The sequence below is a fragment of the Bufo gargarizans genome, chromosome 2 (assembly GCF_014858855.1).
Source record: "Bufo gargarizans isolate SCDJY-AF-19 chromosome 2, ASM1485885v1, whole genome shotgun sequence".
Lineage (NCBI taxonomy): Eukaryota > Metazoa > Chordata > Amphibia > Anura > Bufonidae > Bufo > Bufo gargarizans.
Window position 1 is genome coordinate 131,842,892 of NC_058081.1, and position 23,574 is coordinate 131,866,465.

Consider the following 23,574-nt stretch of genomic DNA (forward strand, 5'->3'; position numbering starts at 1 on the left):
GCCTGCGCCGAATCAATACAGGCGCGAGATTTATGAAATGCTGACAGGGCCGGCCCGAGCAGGAGATCGCGGCTGGCCCTGTCAATCAATAGAAGGAGGGGGCGATTTTCTGCGGCTGCTACTAGCAAGTAGACGCCCTACTTGCTGGTAGACAGGTAATTAGCATATATTAAAAGTACTTTTTTGCTAAATCTACTGAACGAAAATTATTAATAACATAATGTATGGCAATATTGCAGGATAGGGATTATAAGTACACAAAAAAAATAAAAAAAATAGTTTAGTGGGGTGACAGAAGCCCTTTAACCCCTTAAGGACCGAGGACGTACCGGTACGCCCTATTTCCCGAGTCCTTAAGGACCGAGGACGTACCGGTACGTCCTGACTTAAAATCTGAATTCCGGCGCCGCGGGGGTTAATCGAAACGGGATTTCGGCTGAAATCATTCAGCCGGCATCCCGTAACAACGCAGGGGGGGGTCATTGGACCCCCCCGTATCGGCGATCGCAGAAAACCGCAGGTCAATTCAGACCTGCGGTTTTCTGCGTTTCCGGTCCATTCGGGTGTCCTGTGACCCGATGAACCGGAAAAAGACTGCGATCGGTGGCGTAATTTTACACCACCAATCGCAGTCCGAGGATTTGCAGAGGCGGAGCTGGCCCTGGTGCTGAACGCCGCTGTCCAGGGTGCTGATTGGTGCAGGGGAGAGAGGCGCGAGATTCAAACTTCCTGCGCTCCTCTCTCCCCTCCTCTTCCTGTCCAGCACCCTGACCGTGCAGCATCGTCCAGCACCAGCTCCTGTGTCCCCCTAAATCGGCATCCATCACCCTCCTGCACCCATCGCCACCCAGGTAGGTTAGGGTCAGTGAGGGAGAGGCACCTTTAGGCAGGGATAGAAGGGAAAAGTTAGAAAAAAAAAAAAAAAAAAAAGCACATTTATTCCAAACTTTTTTTTTCAACTTTCAGACCCCAGACCCCCCCTGCCACTTGCCCCCCCCGCATCCCCCCCACCACCAGCCCCCCCCCACCCACCAACCCCCTCCCCCCACCACCAGACCCTTCCCCCACCACCACTTTTTTTTTTTTTCTGCGTGCGCTGACTGGCCGGCACTTTTTAGCGTCCGTCCACTGTTAGCGCATCGCCCGCCCCACCACCCCACCGACCGCTGATCAGCGTTGAACCGCTGATCAGCAAGTTTGAACTTTTTTTTTTATTTTTTTTTTTCCTAACACTTGCCCATTTTTTTTGCCTGGACTTTTTAGTACGTGAACACCCGTGCCCCCACACACACGCACATAGAATAAAGGTTTACACGCACGCACATACACACGCACACACACACACCCATGGCCCGCCGGGTGTTCTCGGCCGAGGAGGCATATGCCCAGATTGCCTCCGACTCTGAGAGCCCCAGTGAGGATGAGGATGACCCCACGTTCCTTTTGTCATCCGCATCCTCCTCATTATCATCGGATGACGATGAGCCACCAAGGCAGCGGAGACGCCGCCAGGCGGAGCCAGGGGCCACACATGCTAGGGATCCTGTGGCCCACCCTAGTACGAGCCGCCCTGGGGTTCGTACTGGTTTCCCGGCCCACCAAATAAGTTCACCGGAGCCCCCTGCCGATGAACTTAGCTGGTGTCCCCCAGTGGACTTTGAGCCTGAGATTCCGGATTTCGCTGGCAATCCTGGAATCCAGATTCCCACAGTGGGGTTTACTGAAATAGACTTTTTTAGTTTTTTTTTCAGTAACCCACTGGTGAATTTGATGGTGGAGCAGACGAATCTGTACGCCCAACAGTTCGTCGCTCAAAACCCAGGCTCAGTTTTGGCTAGACCCGGTGGCTGGACGCCGGTCAGTGCAGCCGAGATGAGGACATTTTGGGGCCGCGTGCTGCATATGGGTCTAGTCCAAAAACCCAGTGTCAGGCAATACTGGAGTGGGGACGTCCTGTACCAGACCCCACTGTACAGTATGGTCATGACACGTCACCGGTTTGAGGCCATCCGGAAATGTCTGCATTATTCCGATAATGCAGCATGTCCACCCCGAGGTGATCCTGCCTATGACCGGCTGTACAAGATACGGCCGGTCATCGATCACTTTGGGGCCACATTTCAGCAGGCCTACGTACCTGGAAGGGAGGTCGCGGTTGATGAGTCTCTCGTTGCGTTCAAGGGGAGACTCAGTTTCCGCCAATACATTCCCACAAAGCGGGCGAGGTATGACGTGAAGCTATACAAAATTTGTGAGAGTACCTCAGGGTACACTTACAAATTTCGTGTGTACGAGGGGCGAGATTCCCGGATTCAACCACCAGAATGTCCCCCCACTCTGGGTGTTACCGGGAAACTCATGTGGGACCTTATGTACCCACTGCTGGATAAGGGTTACCACTTGTACGTGGACAACTTTTATACCAGCATTCCCTTGTTCAGGTCCCTTGCCGCCAGATCCACGTTCGCTTGTGGGACCGTGCGGAAAAATCAACGCGGCCTCCCTGCCTACCCCCTCCAGGTACCTATCCCCAGGGGTGAGACCCGTGCACTTACCAGTGGAAACCTGTTGCTGGTCAGGTATAAGGACAAGAGGGATGTCCTTATGCTGTCCACAATCCACGGTAACAGCACCACCCCAGTCCCTGTGCGAGGTACCGCGGCAACGGTCCTCAAGCCCGATTGTATCGTCGACTACAATCGGTATATGGGAGGAGTTGATCTCTCTGATCAAGTCCTCACGCCATATAACGCCATGCGCAAAACCCGGGCATGGTACAAAAAAGTTGCGGTCTACATGGTGCAGGTTGCCATGTACAACTCTTTTGTACTATCCCGAAGCGCTGGCAGCACAGGGACATTCCTCCAATTCTATGAGGCAGTCCTCAAAGACCTGATCTTTTCGGACCGGGAAAGAGCAGGCCGGAGTACCTCGGGAACTGGAGGCGCCCGGATCGTCCCTGGCCAACACTTTCCAGGTGTGGTCCCCCATACTGGAAAGAAGGGACGAACCCAAAAAAAGTGCAGAGTGTGTCACAAGAGGGGGATACGGAAGGACACCACAACTCAATGTGACACGTGCCCCGATCATCCGGGCCTCTGCATTATCGATTGCTTCAGGGAGTATCACACTTCCATGGAGTACTAAATTTTTATAATCCCCAACAGTTCACTAGAGAACATAAAACACTATGGCTCTCAGACTTTGGAGACACGAAAAAATTTCTCTTTCCCCAAAAAATATTAGTTTTAGTGCAGGCATCCTCAAACTGCGGCCCTCCAGATGTTGTAAAACTATAACTCCCAGCATGCCCAGACAACCTACAGCCATCATCAGGGCATGGTGGGAATTGTAGTTTTACATCTGGAGGGCCGCAGTTTTAGGATGCCTGCTTAGTGTCTCCAAAGTCTGAGAGCCATACATATTGGGCATCGTCGCGTGCGTAAAAGTCGTCGCTATAAAAATAACTTTTTACCAAACGCCTCGGATGAACGGTGTTAAAAATATAAAATAAAAACGGTGCCAAAACACCTATTTTTGGGCAAAATTTAAATTTAAATCCATTTTGCCGGTAATAAAGCAAGGGTTAACAGCCAAACAAAACTAAACATTTATTGCCCCAATTCTGTAGTTTGCAGAAACACCCCATATGTGGTCGTAAATGGCTATATAGCCGCAGGGCATAGAACGAAGGGAACTCCATACGGTTTCTGGAAGGCAGATTTTGATGGACAGTTTTTTTTTTTTACACCATGTCCCATTAGAAGCCCCCCCTGATGTAGCCTAGACTAGAAACTCCAAAAAAGTGACCCCATCTAAGAAACTACACCCCTCAAGGTATTCAAAAATTACTTTACAAACTATGTTAACCCTTTAGGTGTTCCACAAAACTAAATAGCGAATGTAGAAACAATTTTAGAATTAAATTTTTTTGTTACATTGCCTCAAAAAAGAGTAATATAGAGCAACCAAAAATCTAATTTACCCCAAAAATTGTCCCAAAACAACAACCACCTTATCCCGTAGTTTCCTAGATGGGGTCACTTTTATGGAGTTTCTACTCTAGGGGTGCATCAGGGGGCTTGAAAGGGTACATGGTGTAAATAAACCAGTCCAGCAAAATCTGCCTTCCAAAAACCGTATGGCGTTCCCCTTCTTCTATGTCCTGCCGTTTAGCCAAACAGTAGTTTACGACCACATTTGGGGTGTTTTTGCAAACTACAGAATCAGGGCAACCCATTTTGAGTTTTGTTTGGCAGTTAACCCTTGTTTTACTCCTGGAAAAAACTGATTATATTGGAAAATTTTCCAAAAAATAGAAATTTCTAAATTGTTTCTCCATCTGCCATTAACTCTTGTGGAACAGCTAAAGGGTTAACAAAGTTTGTAAACCCAGTTTTGAATACCTTGAGGGGTGTACTTTCTTAGATGGAGTCACTTTTTTGAAATTTCTATTCTAGGGGTGCAACAGGGGGCTTCAAATGGGACATGGTATAAACAAAACCAGTCCTGCAAAATCTGCCTTCCAAAACTCATATGGTGTTCCCCTCCTTCTATGTGCTACCGTTCGGCCAAACAGTAGTTTACAACCACATATGGGGTGTTTTTGCAAACTACAGAATCAGGGCAACCCATTTTGAGTGTTGTTTGGCAGTTAACCCTTGTTTTACTCCTGGAAAAAATTGATTATATTGGAAAATTTTCCAAAAAATTGAAATTTCTAAATTGTGTCTCCATCTGCCATTAACTCTTGTGGAACACCTAAAGGGTTAACAAAGTTTGTAAACCCAGTTTTGAATACCTTGAGGGGTGTACTTTCTTAGATGGAGTCACTTTTTTGAAATTTCTATTCTAGGGGTGCAACAGGGGGCTTCAAATGGGACATGGTATAAACAAAACCAGTCCTGCAAAATCTGCCTTCCAAAACCCATATGGTGTTCCCCTCCTTCTATGTGCTACCGTTCGGCCAAACAGTAGTTTACGACCACATATGGGGTGTTTTTGCAAACTACAGAATCAGGGCAACCCATTTTGAGTGTTGTTTGGCAGTTAACCCTTGTTTTACTCCTGGAAAAAATTGATTATATTGGAAAATTTTCCAAAAAATAGAAATTTCAAAATTGTTTCTCCATCTGCCATTAACTCTTGTGGAACACCTAAAGGGTTAACAAAGTTTGTAAACCCAGTTTTGAATACCTTGAGGGGTGTACTTTCTTAGATGGAGTCACTTTTTTGAAATTTCTATTCTAGGGGTGCAACAGGGGGCTTCAAATGGGACATGGTATAAACAAAACCAGTCCTGCAAAATCTGCCTTCCAAAACCCATATGGTGTTCCCCTCCTTCTATGTGCTACCGTTCGGCCAAACAGTAGTTTACGACCACATATGGGGTGTTTCTGCAAACTACAGAATCAGGGCAACCCATTTTGAGTGTTGTTTGGCAGTTAACCCTTGTTTTACTCCTGGAAAAAATTGATTATATTGGAAAATTTTCCAAAAAATAGAAATTTCAAAATTGTTTCTCCATCTGCCATCAACTCTTGTGGAAGACCTAAAGGGTTAATAAAGTTTGAAAAAACAGTTTTGAATACCTTGAGGGGTGTAGTTTCTAGAATGGGGTCATTTTTGGGAGGTTTCTATTATCTAAGCCTCACAATATGACTGCAAACCTGAACTGGTCCATAAAAAGTGGGATTTTGAAGATTTCTCAAAAATTTCAAAATTTGCTTCTAAACTTCTAAGCCTTGTAACATCCCCAAAAAATAAAATATCATTCCCAAAATGCTACAAACATGAAGTAGACATATGGGGAATGTAAAGTCATCACAATTTTGGGGGGTATTACTATGTATTACAGAAGTAGAGAAACTGAAACTTTGAAATTTGCTAATTTTTCAAAATTTTTGGTAAAAAATGTATTTTTTTATGCAAAAAAATTAACTTTTTTGACCCAATTTTAGCAGTGTCATGAAGTACAATATGTGACGAAAAAACAATCTCAGAACGGCCTGGGTAAGTCGAAGCGTTTTAAAGTTATGAGCACTGAAAGTGACACTGGTCAGGTTTGCAAAAAATGGCCTGGTCCTGAAGGTGAAAATGAGCCTGGTCCTTAAGGGGTTAAGGTTATTTAATACCCCACATAATTTTTATCAAACAAAGGACACCCCAAGCCAAATCTCTTTCAACCTTTAATATTCTCTCCCACATGATTGCTCCTAAAAACATAATATGTGAAGGAATGGGAAAATGAACTGGCAACTTCTTTCACTAAACTAGAAGTAAATGAGATTCTCTTACTCACATGTTTTTTCCACCTGTGTAAAACTGCAAGAAAACTCTTTTAAACTACTCATCCATTAAAAAAGAAAAAAAGACCCCTGTATTCTTCAAAAGAGCTGACTTATCGCCAACTAATGCCTATTGGAGATGCCAGGATTCACAAGGATCATATATACATTTGTGGCTCAATTGCTTGAGTATAAAATCATTTTAACATCAATCCTTGAAAAACTATAACAAATATGTGGTCTTGATATTGACTAGACACCTGCAACAATTTTATTGGTTATCCTCTAAAGACATTAAAATGGCAAACATTTGCTTGATGCCCTGGTTAATCCAGGCAGCTAAATTGCTCATTCCATGTAAATAGAGAGATCCAGAACCTCTCTCCATGGCACAGTGGCATGACAAGGTCAATCAGCTCATCCAATTTAAAAAGTTTTACAGTTGGGAAAACAATTCCAGACTTCTATTCCCGAAAACTCGGGGACCCTGGATTGCCTATACTTATTGATGGCATTCAAAGGTTTTCATCAATATCTCATGTTCTGGCTCAAGACATGGCTTGGTAATTCAAGTCTCCCCAAGCACTCAGGTGCTGTGTTTTTGGCTGCTAATTGTTCTTCTGTTGTAAAGCAGTATTGTGCTCTCTTTCTCAGAGCTGGGCGTGTGTCAACCAGTACTATACTGGCCTAGACTTCCTTCACAAACTTGTAGCCAGCCTGAGGAGAGCAGAGACAAACTCCCAGGAACACGTTATTTTTTTTTCCTTCAGTGCCTTTCAAAGTTATGATCAGCCCAGTGTGTGTGAAAGAGAGAGACTGGGGACACAAAAACATACCTGAGGGAGGCATTCTAAACGTCAGAGATCAGTTCATTTCTTCTCTCCAGTGTCTGAAATAATTAGGAGTTGGCAGCCTTCCAGTCCTGAACCCGAATGGAGGAGTGGCCCCTGCACATAAGCAGAATTCAAATGAGCTCAGGAGCGAGTCAGTGAATACATGCTCAATTCAGTCCGTCTCAAACTCTCTCTGCTATGGACAAGATTCACTTAGTAACAATGAGTGGATAACGAAATTTCCTAAAGGGAGACCCCTAGTGGCAGGGATTTCAGTAATTTGCACATTTTTTCAGGTTCACCTAAAATGACCATTGATAATAAGTTGTTTGAAAAGTTAGTGACCATTTAAGATTTATTCCCCTAGGATTCAAGATTTAAAGGGAACCTGTCACCGGGATTTTGTGCATAGAACTGAGGACATGGGTTGCTAGATGGCTGCTAGCACATCCGCAATATCCAGTCCCCATAGCTCTGTGTGCTTTTATTGTGTAAAAAAATAAAATAAAATTGATACATATGCAAATGAACCTCAGATGAGTCCTGTACGTGAGATTAGGCAGTGACAGGACTCATCTCAGGTTAATTTGCATATGTATCAAATCGTTTTTGTTTACACAATAAAAGCACACAGAGCCGAATGGGCGAACATATGGCGATGTCCGCCGGCACCATATTCTTTTACATTGTGAAGAACTTTGACCCATGACACATCCATCAGGTGGTGCAGGACAGCCAATTGAGACGTTTTAGCACATGGACATACCCCCTACCTTATAAATAAAGCCGATCTTGCTGCCATTTAACATTCAGTCTTTTGCCAGTGTAGGGAGAGCTTACTGGGTGGAGCAGGGAAAGACTGTTCATTTTTACTGGTGTGACATACCAGTTGCCCCCCCAAAAAAGTCATTGAAGCAGGGGTGTGATATACCAATAATATACTTTCTATATAGTGCATTTAGGTAGTGCAACATTTGTTTGCGTTTTTGCATTATTATCATTATCAACTATTATCATTAGGGTTTTTTTCAAGAGGGGGGATTTCGTTAGCCATGTTTTTAATCCAATTTAATATTTTTAGTTCTCTTAAACATATGTATTTGTACTGGCCTTCAGTAAAATTGAATGCATAATTTTTGGGGCCTGTAGTCCACTGGCCTGCTGTAAAATTGATATCCAATAACCGTGTAATCTACCTCCATCCACATACTTACCTGTTCTTTTATATACACTGAATGCATAATTTTTGGGGCAGAAAACTAGTCAGTATCTGGTGTGGCCACCATTTGCCTCACGCGGTGCAACAATCTCCGTGGAGAGTATAGAGAGCATAGAGTTGATCAGGTTATTGATTGTGGTCTGTGGAATGTTAGTCCACTCCTCTTCAATAGCTGTGCGACGTTGCAGAATATTGGCAGGAACTGGAACACGCTGTCGTATATGCCGATCCAGAGCATCCCAAACATGCTCAATGCTGGCCATGCAAAAACTGGGTTGTTTTCAGCTTCCTGGAATTGTGTACAGATCTTTTCAATATGGGGCCATGCATTATCATGCTGCAACATGAGGTGATGGTCGTGGATGAATGGCACAACAATGGGCCTCAGGATCTCGCCACGGTATATCTGTGTATTTAAAATGCCATCAATAAAATGCACCTGTGTTCGTTGTCCATAACATACACCTGCTCATACCATAACCCCACCGCCATCATGGGCCACTCGATCCACAATGTTGACGTCAGCTCACCCACACAACGCCACACACGCTGTCTGCTATCTGCCCTGATTAGTGAAAACCGGGACTCATCCGTGAACAGAACACCTCTCCAATGTGCCAAACGCCATCGAATATGAGCATTTGCCCACTCAAGTCGGTTACGATGACAAACTGCAGTCAGGTCCAGACCCCGATGAGGACGACGAGCAAGCAGATGAGCTTTCCTGAGATGGTTTCTGACAGTTTGTGCATAAATTCTTTGGTTATGCAAACTGATTGTTGCTGCAGCTGTCCGGGTAGCTGGTCTCAGACGATCATGAAGGTTAACATGCTGGATGTGGAGGTCCTGGGCTGGTGTGGTTACACGTGGTCTGCGGTTGTGAGGCCGGTTGGATGTACTACCAAATTCTCTGAAAGCCTTTGGAGACGGCTTATGGTAGAGAAATTAACATTCATTGCATGGGCAACACCTCTGGTAGACATTCCTGCAGTCAGCATGCCAATTGCAGGCTCCCTCAAACGTCGCGACATCTGTGGCATTCAGCTGTGTGATCAAACTGCACCTTTCAGAGTGTCCTTTTATTGTGGGCAGTCGTAGGCACACCTGTGCAATATTCATGCTGTCTAATCAGCACCTTCATATGCCACACCTTTGAGGTGGGATGGATTATAAAAAAAAAAAAAAAAAAAAAAAACATACATTAGCAAATAAAAATGAAACAAACTGTGTGCAAATGTGCATGGAGCCGCAAAAAAAATGTGTGCATTCCGTATCCGTATGTCTGCAAGTCTGTTCCACAAAAAAATAGAACATGTCCTACTCTTGTCCGTTTTGCAGACAAGGACAGGCAAAAATCTTTTTGTGGATTCATGTTTTGCAGACCACAAAATACATACGGTTGTGTACATGAGCCCTAATGCTCATACACCAGTCTGTCAAATATATAATAATACAGGGTATAATATATTTTTATATCACTTTATTTTGCTTAAAACAAGGCAGTAAAGACTTATTTGATCAATTGTAATGCTATCTACTGAAAAGAAATGGAATTTCCAGTATTCATAAACGTGAGGAAAATTGGAAATAAATCTGCTTAGTACAAATAGAGCAACTAAAATTCTAATATTTTATATATTCAGCTATTCAATAGGAACATTGAGATTTGAATCACCACAGTGCACATTTCCATATAGACACAGCTCGAACACCAGGTGGTAAAAGGCCAATCAAGTGTATGATCGAAATGAAACTGATGATAGGTTTGAAACCCTTTTATTCTAAGCATGCTAACCTTATTCATAGCTTCATGTATCTCATGTTATGTCTCCTTATACACGTTTGAGCACTTGATTTATCCTTCTAGAACGATTTCATGATATAAGTGCTTTCTGAATTTTTATATCTAAGAACACAGGCATCTCAAGAAAGACAGCTGGCTGGTAACTAGTCATCACTGCCAACTCATCATTATTTCAGCAGGGGTGTGTACCTGCTGTAATGTGGAAGTTTCATGACTAATCAGTGTTTCGCTATGAAGACAAGGGTCCAGATTTACTAATCCTAAAGATGGCGTAAGCTTAGACAGGCTTGTCTAGACCTGGACTAGATTTATTATAGGGGCTCTGGATGGATGATAAATCTGGTGTTGGGATAGACACTTTTCTCTGACTCTATACCAACTATTGGTTGGCTTACTTGAGACAGATTTTTTACAACAGAATTATGGTGCACATGTGGCACAAAATTCTGCATCTTAAACCCTGCCCCCTTTCCCTCAAGAGTCCGTTAAGCCCCGTCCCCTTGTTGAGCAAGTCGTGAAAATGAGTGGAAATCCTAGATATGCCAAACTGCACAAGCTTGCTGTAACCAACTTACCTGTATGGGTTCCAGCAATGCACTCCGGGGCTGTGGCGTGGCCATGGCAGGTGAGATGGACTGACAGGCTGCTGGGCTGCGCCCCCATGACGTGCAGCTTGGCCACGCCCACTGGTGACACAAGCGCTTCCATAGTAATGGAGCGCTCACTCTGATCCTCCCTGCAGCAGAGGCACGCTGGAGGAGATTAGCTGTGATTTTGTTTAGGTGAGTCTGGGCAGTTGGTGAGTCTGGGCATAACGGAATGTGAACGGACCGGGTCAATACCTAGAGAGCTACCCAGTACTAAGGAATGAGCAGAGAATAGTCAGGAAAAGCCGAAGTCAAATACCAGGAGAATAGAGAAGTACCAGAGGAGTCCGCAAAGAATCGTCAGGTGGAAGCCGGGGTCAGGATACCAGGAGAGATTCGCAGTACAGGAGGAGCAGGCAAAGGATCGTCAGGGAACAGGATCAGGTGAGTATTCAGTAGTCCAACAAAATGCCAGGAACCTAGAATTAACAGGCAACCTGTGGCCAGCAGGCTGCCTGTATTTATAGTGGGGTCTGAGGGTCATGTGACATGGCCAGCGTCACATGACCGACAGACAGACAAGTCGAGCACAGAGTGATCAGCTCGGCACTCAAGGCAGACCTAGGAACAGGGAGACTCCTAGCTAGCAAAGCCACCCTGGGAATGAGGCCAAACACAGATCCTTGCTCCTAAAGCTAAGTAGCAGGTCTGCGGCTGATGGGAGACCGAGTGTGCCCTTGGCACCCCGTGACACTCGCACTTAGCAGAGTAGGGAATGTTGTTCAGTTGCAGACTTGCCGTCTAGGGCTTGCACTGAAAGTAGGAAGGGAGCCAGTTAGGGCTCACTGTCTGTGTGTTCCTGCCTATAATGCTGACACTTGCTTAATTTTTTAGACAGATTTTTGGTGCAGACACATTAATAAATCTGGACCAAGGGGTGAAGCTTGGTCTTGTAAACTATCATTAAATATTAATTATTATTTTTATTAATAAAATGGAAATATCCTGCTGTAATGTCCACCAACCATGCCAGAAATACATGGGAAAAATCACTCAGTGCTAAAAATACCATCACCAATATTGCTTGAATCAATTAACAAATAGACACACAGCAGTATTTGGAACAGCTTGATATTCCTGTTCATGACACATAGCTTCACTCTTATGTCCAAGCCTGTTTATTTTTAAGGAAGAGCCTGTGTTATTTACAGAGAACTATTATTGATCCATTGACTGGAGGAGCCTAGAAACTGGTAATGATCAATGTTTTGTATAGAACAGTATATTAATGTCTGGGTTCTCATTTTTTTTTTTTATAAAGAGATAACCTCTACACGAGGAACAACTAATGACACACTTGCAGCTTGTATACTATGTATTCCAACAGAAAGCTGGCAGTATAAAAGCTGGGATTCTTTCACATTTGAGCAGCTATTCTTTTTCACAAAGAAAATGCTCCATATCACAAAATAACACCAACACTACTTATACAGTTATACAGAATGCAAACAAAAAGAAATCAAGCGTAAAAGAGTTGTATGACAATTGAGAGTTGTCCGTCAAGTAAAAGAGGAGATTTGGTTATTTTCAAAACAGATGATTATTATTTAGGACATCCATCTTTGTGTCTGGACACACCCTTTTTTCACCTTCCTGGCCAAGCCTATTCCTTGTAGATTGTAGGCCCGGGCACGGGCAGGGTCCTCTCTTCTTCTGTACCAGTCTGTAACTCATCTTGTTCATGTTTAGTGCAGTTGTCTGTATTATGTATGTGCACCCCTTATCATATGTACAGAGCCATGGAATGAATGGCTCTTTAATAATAAATAATAATAATAATTTAGCAAGTCTGACGTGTTACTTTAAGGTGCTCTTACATATGATGGAACTTTCCAGCAGAAAATAGCAGCTGCAGGTTTCCAGATTTTGTTGTGGATTTTCTGCATGAGAATCATTCCTTTCGTTCAATGGGAAATTGATTCTGCTGAGGAAAATGTTGTGAAAAAATCTGCAACAAAATATGTACTGTAATTTCCGTAGTGGAACATAACAGCGGGATAGACAATTTTCAGCCCCTTAGGATAACATAGAGAAAGTTCTGGCAGAAAATTCCCCAACCGTGTGAGGGCACACTTATGTAGTAATAGTTTTGGAATGCTTTTACTAATCCAAGTGATTCTGAGATTGACACATCATATATCATGTTTTATAGAAAAAGATTCAGTATAACTTGTCATCTGCAGATTAAGAGCTCCTGCCCATGACCGTACGATGTTTTGCTGTCTGGCCGGATACTGGCCCCTAATAGAACTGTCCTATCCTTGTCCGTAATGCGGACAATAATAGGACATGTTCTTAATTTTTGCGGAAAGGCTATGGGGACATATGGACATGAAATGCCCACAGCAGTATTTCCATTTTTTTGCATCACTATTGAAGTGAATGGTTCTGGTTATGGGCCGCAAAAAAAGCAACAGACACAGAAAAAAGTGATGCACAAGATCCGTTTTTTTTACAGGGTCCTGTTTTTGTTTTTTTCCTGTTCTTCTGATGGATCAGAAGAATAGAAAAATAACGGTGATGTTAACTCTCCCTTTTAAGCTGAGTTCACACTTCAATTATTTGGTCAGTTATTTCGAACACTTATTGCAAGACAAAACGAGGTGTGTGTCAAAAACACAGAACAGGTGCAGTTGTTTTCATTACACCTTATCTCTGAGTAGGCTTCACTACTGGTTTTGGCTCACAATAACTGATGGAAATAACTGACCACATAACTGAAGTGTAAACTCAGCTAAAAAGGCAGAGTTCACATCACCGTTATTTTTCTATTCTTATGATCTATCAGAAGAACAGGAAAAAAACCTAAAACAGGACCCTGTAAAAAAAACGGATCTCATGCATCACTTTTTTACAGGATCCGTTTTTTTCTTTATTTTTCTGTTCTTTTGATGAATCAGAAGAACGGAAAGATAACAGTGATGTGAAATCTCCCTAATTCGTATTTTCCTGGTGACTGGTTCCCTTTAAGATGGATAGTGACACCTCATAAAATAGTTAATAACATTCACCATAAGTCTAGTTTTTTTTTGGCATAATTTGTAAATGTCACTATTTTTTAGGAAGTTAGAAGGTTCAGAAATCTAGAAGCAATTGTTCAAATTTTCAAGAAAATGTCCTTTTTTAAGGACCAATTCAGTTATGAAGTCACTTTGAGGGGCTTACAAAACCACACATAATTGGCCCCATTTTAGAAACGTCACCATTAAAATTATTCAAAACTGATTTCACAAACTTTTTGAAGGTTTTCAATTTTAATACATTTTTCTTTAACACAGTAAGAAAAAAACTGAATATTTTTACCCTAATTTTATAGTTTATAAAAACACCCCATATATATTTGTAAACTGCTGTAAGGACACACCACAGGGCTCAAAGACAAGAACTGCCTTGTGGCTTTAGGAGGGCAGATTTTTCTGGAATGGTTTTCAGGTACCTGAGGTACCACTGAGTCAAAATCCCAAAAAGGTGATGCCATTTTGAAAACGACACTCCTCAAGGAATTTATAGAGGGGTACACTGAGCGCTTTGATTCCACAGTCGTTTCACAGATTTTAGAAACAGTTGACTGTGAAAATGAAAAATTTCATTTTTTCAATAAAATGTTGCTTTAGCTCCAGATTTTTAATTTTTACGAGGGATAACGAGAGAAAAGACACCCTACAATCTGTTACTCATTTTCTCCTGAATTAAAAAATAGCCAATATGCGGTCATAAACTGCTGTTTGGGCACACTGCAGGGTTCATAAGAGAAAGAGCGCCATGTGCATTTGTGCATTTGAGACCTAGTCTACTGCAGAGGCTCTGAAGTGAAATTAAAGAAGAAACCACCAAAAAGTGACCCAATTTTAGAAGCCAAACCCTTCACAGAATTTACCATTTTAACCCCAGATTTTCAGAAATTAATTCACAGCAGATTAAATATGTGGATATTGAAGATTGCAATTTTGAAACAGATATGCCATCTCAGTGCACAATATGTTGTGCTCATCTTGTGCCAGTGTAAAAAGAAATCCCTCTTAGGCCTCATGCACACGACAGTATTTTTTAACTGTCCGCAAAACGGGGTTCTGTTGGTCCGTGATCCGTGACCGTTTTTTTCGTCCGTGGGTCTTCCTAGATTTTTGGAGGATCCACGGACATGAAAAAAAAGTCGTTTTGGTGTCCGCCTGGCCGTGCGGAGCCAAACGGATCCGTCCTGAATTACAATGCAAGTCAATGGGGACGGATCCGTTTGACGTTGACACAATATGGTGCAATTTCAAACGGATCCGTCCCCATTGACTTTCAATGTAAAGTCAGGAGTCCCTTTTATACCATCAGATCGGAGTTTTCTCCAATCCGATGGTATATTTTAACTTGAAGCGTCCCCATCACCATGGGAACGCCTCTATGTTAGAATATACTGTCGGATATAAGTTAGATCGTGAAAACTCATATCCGACAGTATATTCTAACACAGAGGTGTTCCCATGGTGATGGGGACGCTTCTAGTTAGAATATACTACAAACTGTGTACATGACTGCCCCCTGCTGCCTGGCAGCACCCGATCTCTTACAGTGTGCCGCACCTGAAGGGGTTAATTGTACTTATGATATCCCCCTGTAAGAGATCAGGGCTGCCAGGTATTGTAATAATAGGTTGGTGGCCAGTGTGCGGCCCCCCGCCCCCCCTTCCTCCCTCTATTATAATAATTCGTTGGTGGCACAGTGTGCGCCCCCCGCCCCCCCTTCCTCCCTCTATTATAATAAATCGTTGGTGGCACAGTGTGCGCCCGCCCCCCCTTCCTCCCTCTATTGTAATAATTCATTGGTGGCACAGTGTGCGCCCCCCGCCGGCCCCCCTCCCTCTATAGCATTAACAACATTGGTGGCCAGTGTGCGGCCTCCCATCTCCCCCCCCCCCCCCGATCATTGGTGGCAGCGGAGTTCCGATCGGAGTCCCAGTTTAATCGCTGGGGCTCCGGTCGGTAACCATGGCAACCAGGACGCTACTGCAGCCCTGGTTGCCATGGTTACTTAGCAATAGTACAATAGTAGAAGCATCATACTTACCTGCTGGCTGCTGCGATGTCTGTGTCCGGCCGGGAGCTCCTCCTACTGGTAAGTGACAGATCATTAGGCAATGCACCGCACAGACCTTTCACTTACCAGTAGGAGGAGCTCCCGGCCAGACACAGACATCGCAGCTCGCAGGTAAGTATGATGCTTCTACAAATTGCTAAGTAATCATGGCAACCGGGACTGCAGTAGCGTCCCGGTTGCCATGGTTACCGATCGGAGCCCCGACGATTAAACTGGGACTCCGATCGGTACTCTCCACTGCCACCAATGATGGGGGGGAGATTTTAATTAGGAGGGAGGGGAGAGGGCCCACTGGCCACCGAGTTAACTACAGGGGAGGGAGGGGGGGCTGGCCACCAATGAGTTAACTACAGGGGAGGGAGGGGGGCCCACTGGCTACAAATGAGTTAACTACAGGGGAGGGAGGGGGGGCTGGCCACCAACGAGTTAACTACAGGGGAGGGGGGGGCCCACTGGCTACCAATGAGTTAACTACAGGGGAGGGAGGGGGGGCCCACTGGCTACCAATGAGTTAACTACAGGGGAGGGGGGGTCTGCCCCCTGCTGCCTGGCAGCACCTGCCAGGCAGCAGGGGGCAGTCATGTACACAGTTCTTTTAGGATATTCTAACTAGAAGCGTCCCCATCACTATGGGTACGCCTCTGTGTTAGAATATACTGTCGGATCTGAGTTTTCACGAAGTGAAAACTCAGCTCTGAAAAAGCTTTTATGCAGACGGATCTTCGGATCCGTCTGTATGAAAGTAACCTACGGCCACGGATCACAGACACGGATGCCAATCTTGTGTGCATCCGTGTTCTTTCACGGACCCATTGACTTGAATAGGTCTGTGAACCGTTGTCCGTCAAAAAAATAGGACAGGTCATATTTTTTTGATGGACAGGATACACGGATCACGGTCTCGGCTGCAAAACGGTGCATTTTCCGATTTTTCCACGGACCCATTACTTTCAATGGGTACGCAAAAAAACGGAAAACGGCACAATGGCCACGGATGCACACAACGGTCGTGTGCATGAGGCCTTATGCTGTGTAAACGTTTGGGAAATTAGGAGTAAAAGAGCACCATGTACATTTGAGGCACAGTGTGGTGATTTATACTGCTTGTGCTGAAAAGCTGTAGAGATTCTTGGGTGAAATAATAAATGGAACCTGCAAGAAGTGAACATGTTTTGGAAACTCTTGTCAGAAGTCAGGGAAAACTGTGGCCACTACTACTACTGGACAGATAACTGGTGCTGCTACTGCTGCTACTACCCACATTCTGATAATGAGGCATGTGTCTTTTGTTTTGTACTCTTTCATTTTTCCATTTTATTATGAGTAGAGTTGAGCGAACACCTGGATGTTCGGGTTCGAGAAGTTCGGCCGAACATCCCGGAAATGTTCGGGTTCGGGATCCGAACCCGATCCGAACTTCGTCCCGAACCCGAACCCCATTGAAGTCAATGGGGACCCGAACTTTTCGGCACTAAAAAGGCTGTAAAACAGCCCAGGAAAGAGCTAGAGGGCTGCAAAAGGCAGCAACATGTAGGTAAATCCCCTGCAAACAAATGTGGATAGGGAAATGAATTAAAATAAAAATTAAATAAATAAAAATTAACCAAAATCAATTGGAGAGAGGTCCCATAGCAGAGAATCTGGCTTCACGTCAGCCACCACTGCAACAGTCCATTGGCATATATTTAGGCCCAGCACCCAGGCAGAGGAGGGAGGTCCCATAACAGAGAATCTGGCTTCATGTCAGCAGAGAATCAGTCTGCATGTCATAGCAGAGAATCAGGCTTCACGTCACCCAACATTGGAACAGTCCATTGGCATATATTTAGGCCCCGGCACCCAGACACAGGAGAGGTTCATTCAACTTTGGGTAGCCTCGCAATATAATGGTAAAATGAAAATAAAAATAGGATTGAATGAGGAAGTGCCCTGGAGTCCAATAATATATGGTTAAGGGGAGGTAGTTAATGTCTAATCTGGACAAGGGACGGACAGATCCTGTGGGATCCATGCCTGGTTCATTTTTATGAACGTCAGCTTGTCCACATTGGCTGCAGACAGGCGGCTGCGTTTGTCTGTAATGACGCCCCCTGCCGTGCTGAATACACGTTCAGACAAAACGCTGGCCGCCGGGCAGGCCAGCACCTCCAAGGCATAAAAGGCTAGCTCTGGCCACGTGGACAATTTAGAGACCCAGAAGTTGAATGGGGCCGAACCATCAGTCAGTACGTGGAGGGGTGTGCACGCGTACTGTTCCACCATGTTAGTGAAATGTTGCCTCCTGCTAACACGTTGCGTATCAGGTGGTGGTGCAGTTAGCTGTGGCGTGTTGACAAAAGTTTTCCACATCTCTGCCATGCTAACCCTGCCCTCAAAGGAGCTGGCATTGACACAGCTGCCTTGGCGACCTCTTGCTCCTCCTCTGCCTTGGCCTTGGGCTTCCACTTGTTCCCCTGTGACATTTGGGAATGCTCTCAGTAGCGCGTCTACCAACGTGCGCTTGTACTCGCGCATCTTCCTATCACGCTCCAGTGCAGGAAGTAAGGTGGGCACATTGTCTTTGTAGCGTGGATCCAGCAGGGTGGCAACCCAGTAGTCCGCACAGGTTAAAATGTGGGCAACTCTGCTGTCGTTGCGCAGGCACTGCAGCATGTAGTCGCTCATGTGTGCCAGGCTGCCCAGGGGTAAGGACAAGCTGTCCTCTGTGGGAGGCGTATCGTCATCGTCCTGCCTTTCCCCCCAGCCACGCACCAGTGATGGACCCGAGCTGCGTTGGGTGCCACCCCGCTGTGACCATGCTTCATCCTCATCCTCCTCCACCTCCTCCTCATCCTCGTCCTCCTCGTCCTCCAGTAGTGGGCCCTGTCTGGCCACATTTGTACCTGGCCTCTGCTGTTGCCAAAAACCTCCCTCTGAGTCACTTCGAAGAGACTGGCCTGAAAGTGCTAAAAATGACCCCTCTTCCTCCTCCTCCTCCTCCTCCTCCTCCTGGGCCACCTCCTCTTGCATCATCGCCCTAAGTGTTTTCTCAAGGAGACATAGAAGTGGTATTGTAACGCTGATAACGGCGTCATCGCCACTGGCCATGTTGGTGGAGTACTCGAAACAGCGCAACAGGGCACACAGGTCTCGCATGGAGGCCCAGTCATTGGTGGTGAAGTGGTGCTGTTCTGTAGTGCGACTGACCCGTGCGTGCTGCAGCTGAAACTCCACTATGGCCTGCTGCTGCTCGCACAGTCTGTCCAGCATGTGCAAGGTGGAGTTCCACCTGGTGGGCACGTCGCATATGAGGCGGTGAGCGGGAAGGCCGAAGTTACGCTGTAGCGCAGACAGGCGAGCAGCAGCAGGATGTGAACGCCGGAAGCGCGAACAGACGGCCCGCACTTTATGCAGCAGCTCTGACATGTCGGGGTAGTTGTGAATGAACTTCTGCACCACCAAATTCAGCACATGCGCCAAGCAAGGGATGTGCGTCAAATTGGCTAGTCCCAGAGCTGCAACGAGATTTCGCCCATTATCGCACACCACCAGGCCGGGCTTGAGGCTCACCGGCAGCAACCACTCGTCGGTCTGTTGTTCTATACCCCGCCACAACTCCTGTGCGGTGTGGGGCCTGTCCCCCAAACATATGAGTTTCAGAATGGCCTGCTGACGTTTACCCCGGGCTGTGCTGAAGTTGGTGGTGAAGGTGTGTGGCTGACTGGATGAGCAGGTGGAAGAAGAGGAGGAGGAAGCCGAGAAGGAGGAGGTGGCAACAGGAGGCAAAGAATGTTGCCCTGCGATCCTTGGCGGCGGAAGGACGTGCGCCAAACAGCTCTCCGCCTGGGGCCCAGCTGCCACTACATTTACCCAGTGTGCAGTTAGGGAGATATAGCGTCCCTGGCCGTGCTTACTGGTCCACGTATCTGTGGTTAGGTGGACCTTGCCACAGATGGCGTTGCGCAGTGCACACTTGATTTTATCGGATACTTGGTTGTGCAGGGAAGGCACGGCTCTCTTGGAGAAGTAGTGGCGGCTGGGAACAACATACTATGGGACAGCAAGCGACATGAGCTGTTTGAAGCTGTCTGTGTCCACCAGCCTAAATGACAGCATTTCTTAGGCCAGTAGTTTAGAAATGCTGGCATTCAGGGCCAGGGATCGAGGGTGGCTAGGTGGGAATTTACGCTTTCTCTCAAATGTTTGTGAGATGGAGAGCTGAACGCTGCCGTGTGACATGGTTGAGACGCTTGGTGACGGAGGTGGTGGTGGTGGTGTTGGTGGTACATCCCCTGTTTGCTGGGCGGCAGGTGTCAACGTTCCTCCAGAGGCGGAGGAAGAGGCCGAGGCGGCAGCAGCAGAATAGGCCGAGGCGGCAGCAGCAGAAGAGGTAGCAGGGGGAGCCTGAGTGACTTCCTTGGTTTTAAGGTGTTTACTCCACTGCAGTTCATGCTTTGCATGCAGGTGCCTGGTCATGCAGGTTGTGCTCAGGTTCAGAACGTTAATGCCTCGCTTAAGGCTCTGATGGCACAGCGTGCAAACCACTCGGGTCTTGTCGTCAGCACATTGTTTGAAGAAGTGCCATGCCAGGGAACTCCTTGAAGCTGCCTTTGGGGTGCTCGGTCCCAGATGGCGGCGGGCAGTAGCAGGCGGAGTCTCTTGGCGGCGGGTGTTCTGCTTTTGCCCACTGCTCCCTCTTTTGCTACGCTGTTGGCTCGGTCTCACCACTGCCTCTTCCTCCGAACTGTGAAAGTCAGTGGCACGACCTTCATTCCATGTGGGGTCTAGGACCTCATCATCCCCTGCATCGTCTTCCACCCAGTCTTGATCCCTGACCTCCTGTTCAGTCTGCACACTGCAGAAAGACGCAGCAGTTGGCACCTGTGTTTCGTCATCATCAGAGACATGCTGAGGTGGTATTCCCATGTCCTCATCATCAGGAAACATAAGTGGTTGTGCGTCAGTGCATTCTATATCTTTCACCGCTGGGGAAGGGCTAGGTGGATGCCCTTGGGAAACCCTGCCAGCGGAGTCTTCAAACAGCATAAGAGACTGCTGCATAACTTGAGGCTGAGACAGTTTCCCTGGTATGCATGGGGGTGATGTGACAGACTGATGGGGTTGGTTTTCAGGCGCCATCTGTGCGCTTTCTGCAGAAGACTGGGTGGGAGATAATGTGAACGTGCTGGATCCACTGTCGGCCACCCAATTGACTAATGCCTGTACCTGCTCAGGCCTTACCATCCTTAGAACGGCATTGGGCCCCACCATATATCGCTGTAAATTCTGGCAGCTACTGGGACCTGAGGTAGTTGGTACACTAGGACGTGTGGATGTGGCAGAACGGCCACGTCCTCTCCCAGCACCAGAGGGTCCACTAACACCACCACGACCATGTCCACGTCCGCGTCACTTACTAGATGTTTTTCTCATTGTTATGGTTCACCACAACAACAAAAATATTATTTGGCCCAATGTATTGTATTCAAATTCAGCGGGATATAAATTTGAGGCCTAGTATTTAGGCGCTGGGTGACCGGTATGGATTTACTAACAGAATTAGACTTGGAAATGCACAGTAGCGTGTGTGTGAAGTTATTCTGAATGACCCTATGTGCACCTTGAATATTATATACCCTTTTAGGGATAGATTTCAAATAGCTCTGATATAGCAGGAACCACTAAATTATGAAATTGCTAAATTGGGAATTGTATTTCAACCCAGAACAAAAAATGTGCTTTGACGGACACTAAATAACTTTCCCAGCCACAACAGGACAGCGGTAACGAGAGATTTAGCAGGATATAAATTTGAGGCCTAGTATTTAGGCGCTGGGTGACAGGTATGGGTTTAGTGACAGAATTAGACTTGGAAATACACAGTAGCGGGTGTGTGTGAAGTTATTCTGAATGACCCAATGTGCACCTTGAATATTATATACCCTTTTAGGGATAGATTTCAAATAGCTCTGATATAGCAGAAACCACTAAATTATGAAATTGCTAAATTGGGAATTGTATTTCAACCCAGAACAAAAAATGTGCTTTGACGGACACTAAATAACTTTCCCAGCCACAACAGGACAGCGGTAACGAGAGATTTAGCGGGATATAAATTTGAGGCCTAGTATTTAGGCGCTGGGTGACAGGTATGGGTTTAGTGACAGAATTAGACTTGGAAATGCACAGTAGCGGGTGTGTGTGAAGTTATTCTGAATGACCCTATGTGCACCTTGAATATTATATACCCTTTTAGGGATAGATTTCAAATAGCTCTGATATAGCAGAAACCACTAAATTATGAAATTGCTAAATTGGGAATTGTATTTCAACCCAGAACAAAAAATGTGCTTTGACGGACACTAAATAACTTTCCCAGCCACAACAGGACAGCGGTAACGAGAGATTTAGCGGGATATAAATTTGAGGCCTAGTATTTAGGCGCTGGGTGACAGGTATGGGTTTAGTGACAGAATTAGACTTGGAAATGCACAGTAGCGGGTGTGTGTGAAGTTATTCTGAATGACCCTATGTGCACCTTGAATATTATATACCCTTTTAGGGATAGATTTCAAATAGCTCTGATATAGCAGAAACCACTAAATTATGAAATTGCTAAATTGGGAATTGTATTTCAACCCAGAACAAAAAATGTGCTTTGACGGACACTAAATAACTTTCCCAGCCACAACAGGACAGCGGTAACGAGAGATTTAGCGGGATATAAATTTGAGGCCTAGTATTTAGGCGCTGGGTGACAGGTATGGGTTTAGTGACAGAATTAGACTTGGAAATACACAGTAGCGGGTGTGTGTGAAGTTATTCTGAATGACCCAATGTGCACCTTGAATATTATATACCCTTTTAGGGATAGATTTCAAATAGCTCTGATATAGCAGAAACCACTAAATTATGAAATTGCTAAATTGGGAATTGTATTTCAACCCAGAACAAAAAATGTGCTTTGACGGACACTAAATAACTTTCCCAGCCACAACAGGACAGCGGTAACGAGAGATTTAGCAGGATATAAATTTGAGGCCTAGTATTTAGGCGCTGGGTGACAGGTATGGGTTTAGTGACAGAATTAGACTTAGAAATACACAGTAGCGGGTGTGTGTGAAGTTATTCTGAATGACCCAATGTGCACCTTGAATATTATATACCCTTTTAGGGATAGATTTCAAATAGCTCTGATATAGCAGAAACCACTAAATTATGAAATTGCTAAATTGGGAATTGTATTTCAACCCAGAACAAAAAATGTGCTTTGACGGACACTAAATAACTTTCCCAGCCACAACAGGACAGCGGTAACGAGAGATTTAGCGGGATATAAATTTGAGGCCTAGTATTTAGGCGCTGGGTGACAGGTATGGGTTTAGTGACAGAATTAGACTTGGAAATGCACAGTAGCGGGTGTGTGTGAAGTTATTCTGAATGACCCTATGTGCACCTTGAATATTATATACCCTTTTAGGGATAGATTTCAAATAGCTCTGATATAGCAGGAACCACTAAATTATGAAATTGCTAAATTGGGAATTGTACTTCAACCCAGAACAAAAAATGTGCTTTGACGGACACTAAATAACTTTCCCAGCCACAACAGGACAGCGGTAACGAGAGATTTAGCGGGATATAAATTTGAGGCCTAGTATTTAGGCGCTGGGTGACCGGTATGGATTTAGTGACAGAATTAGACTGGGATATGGCCAAA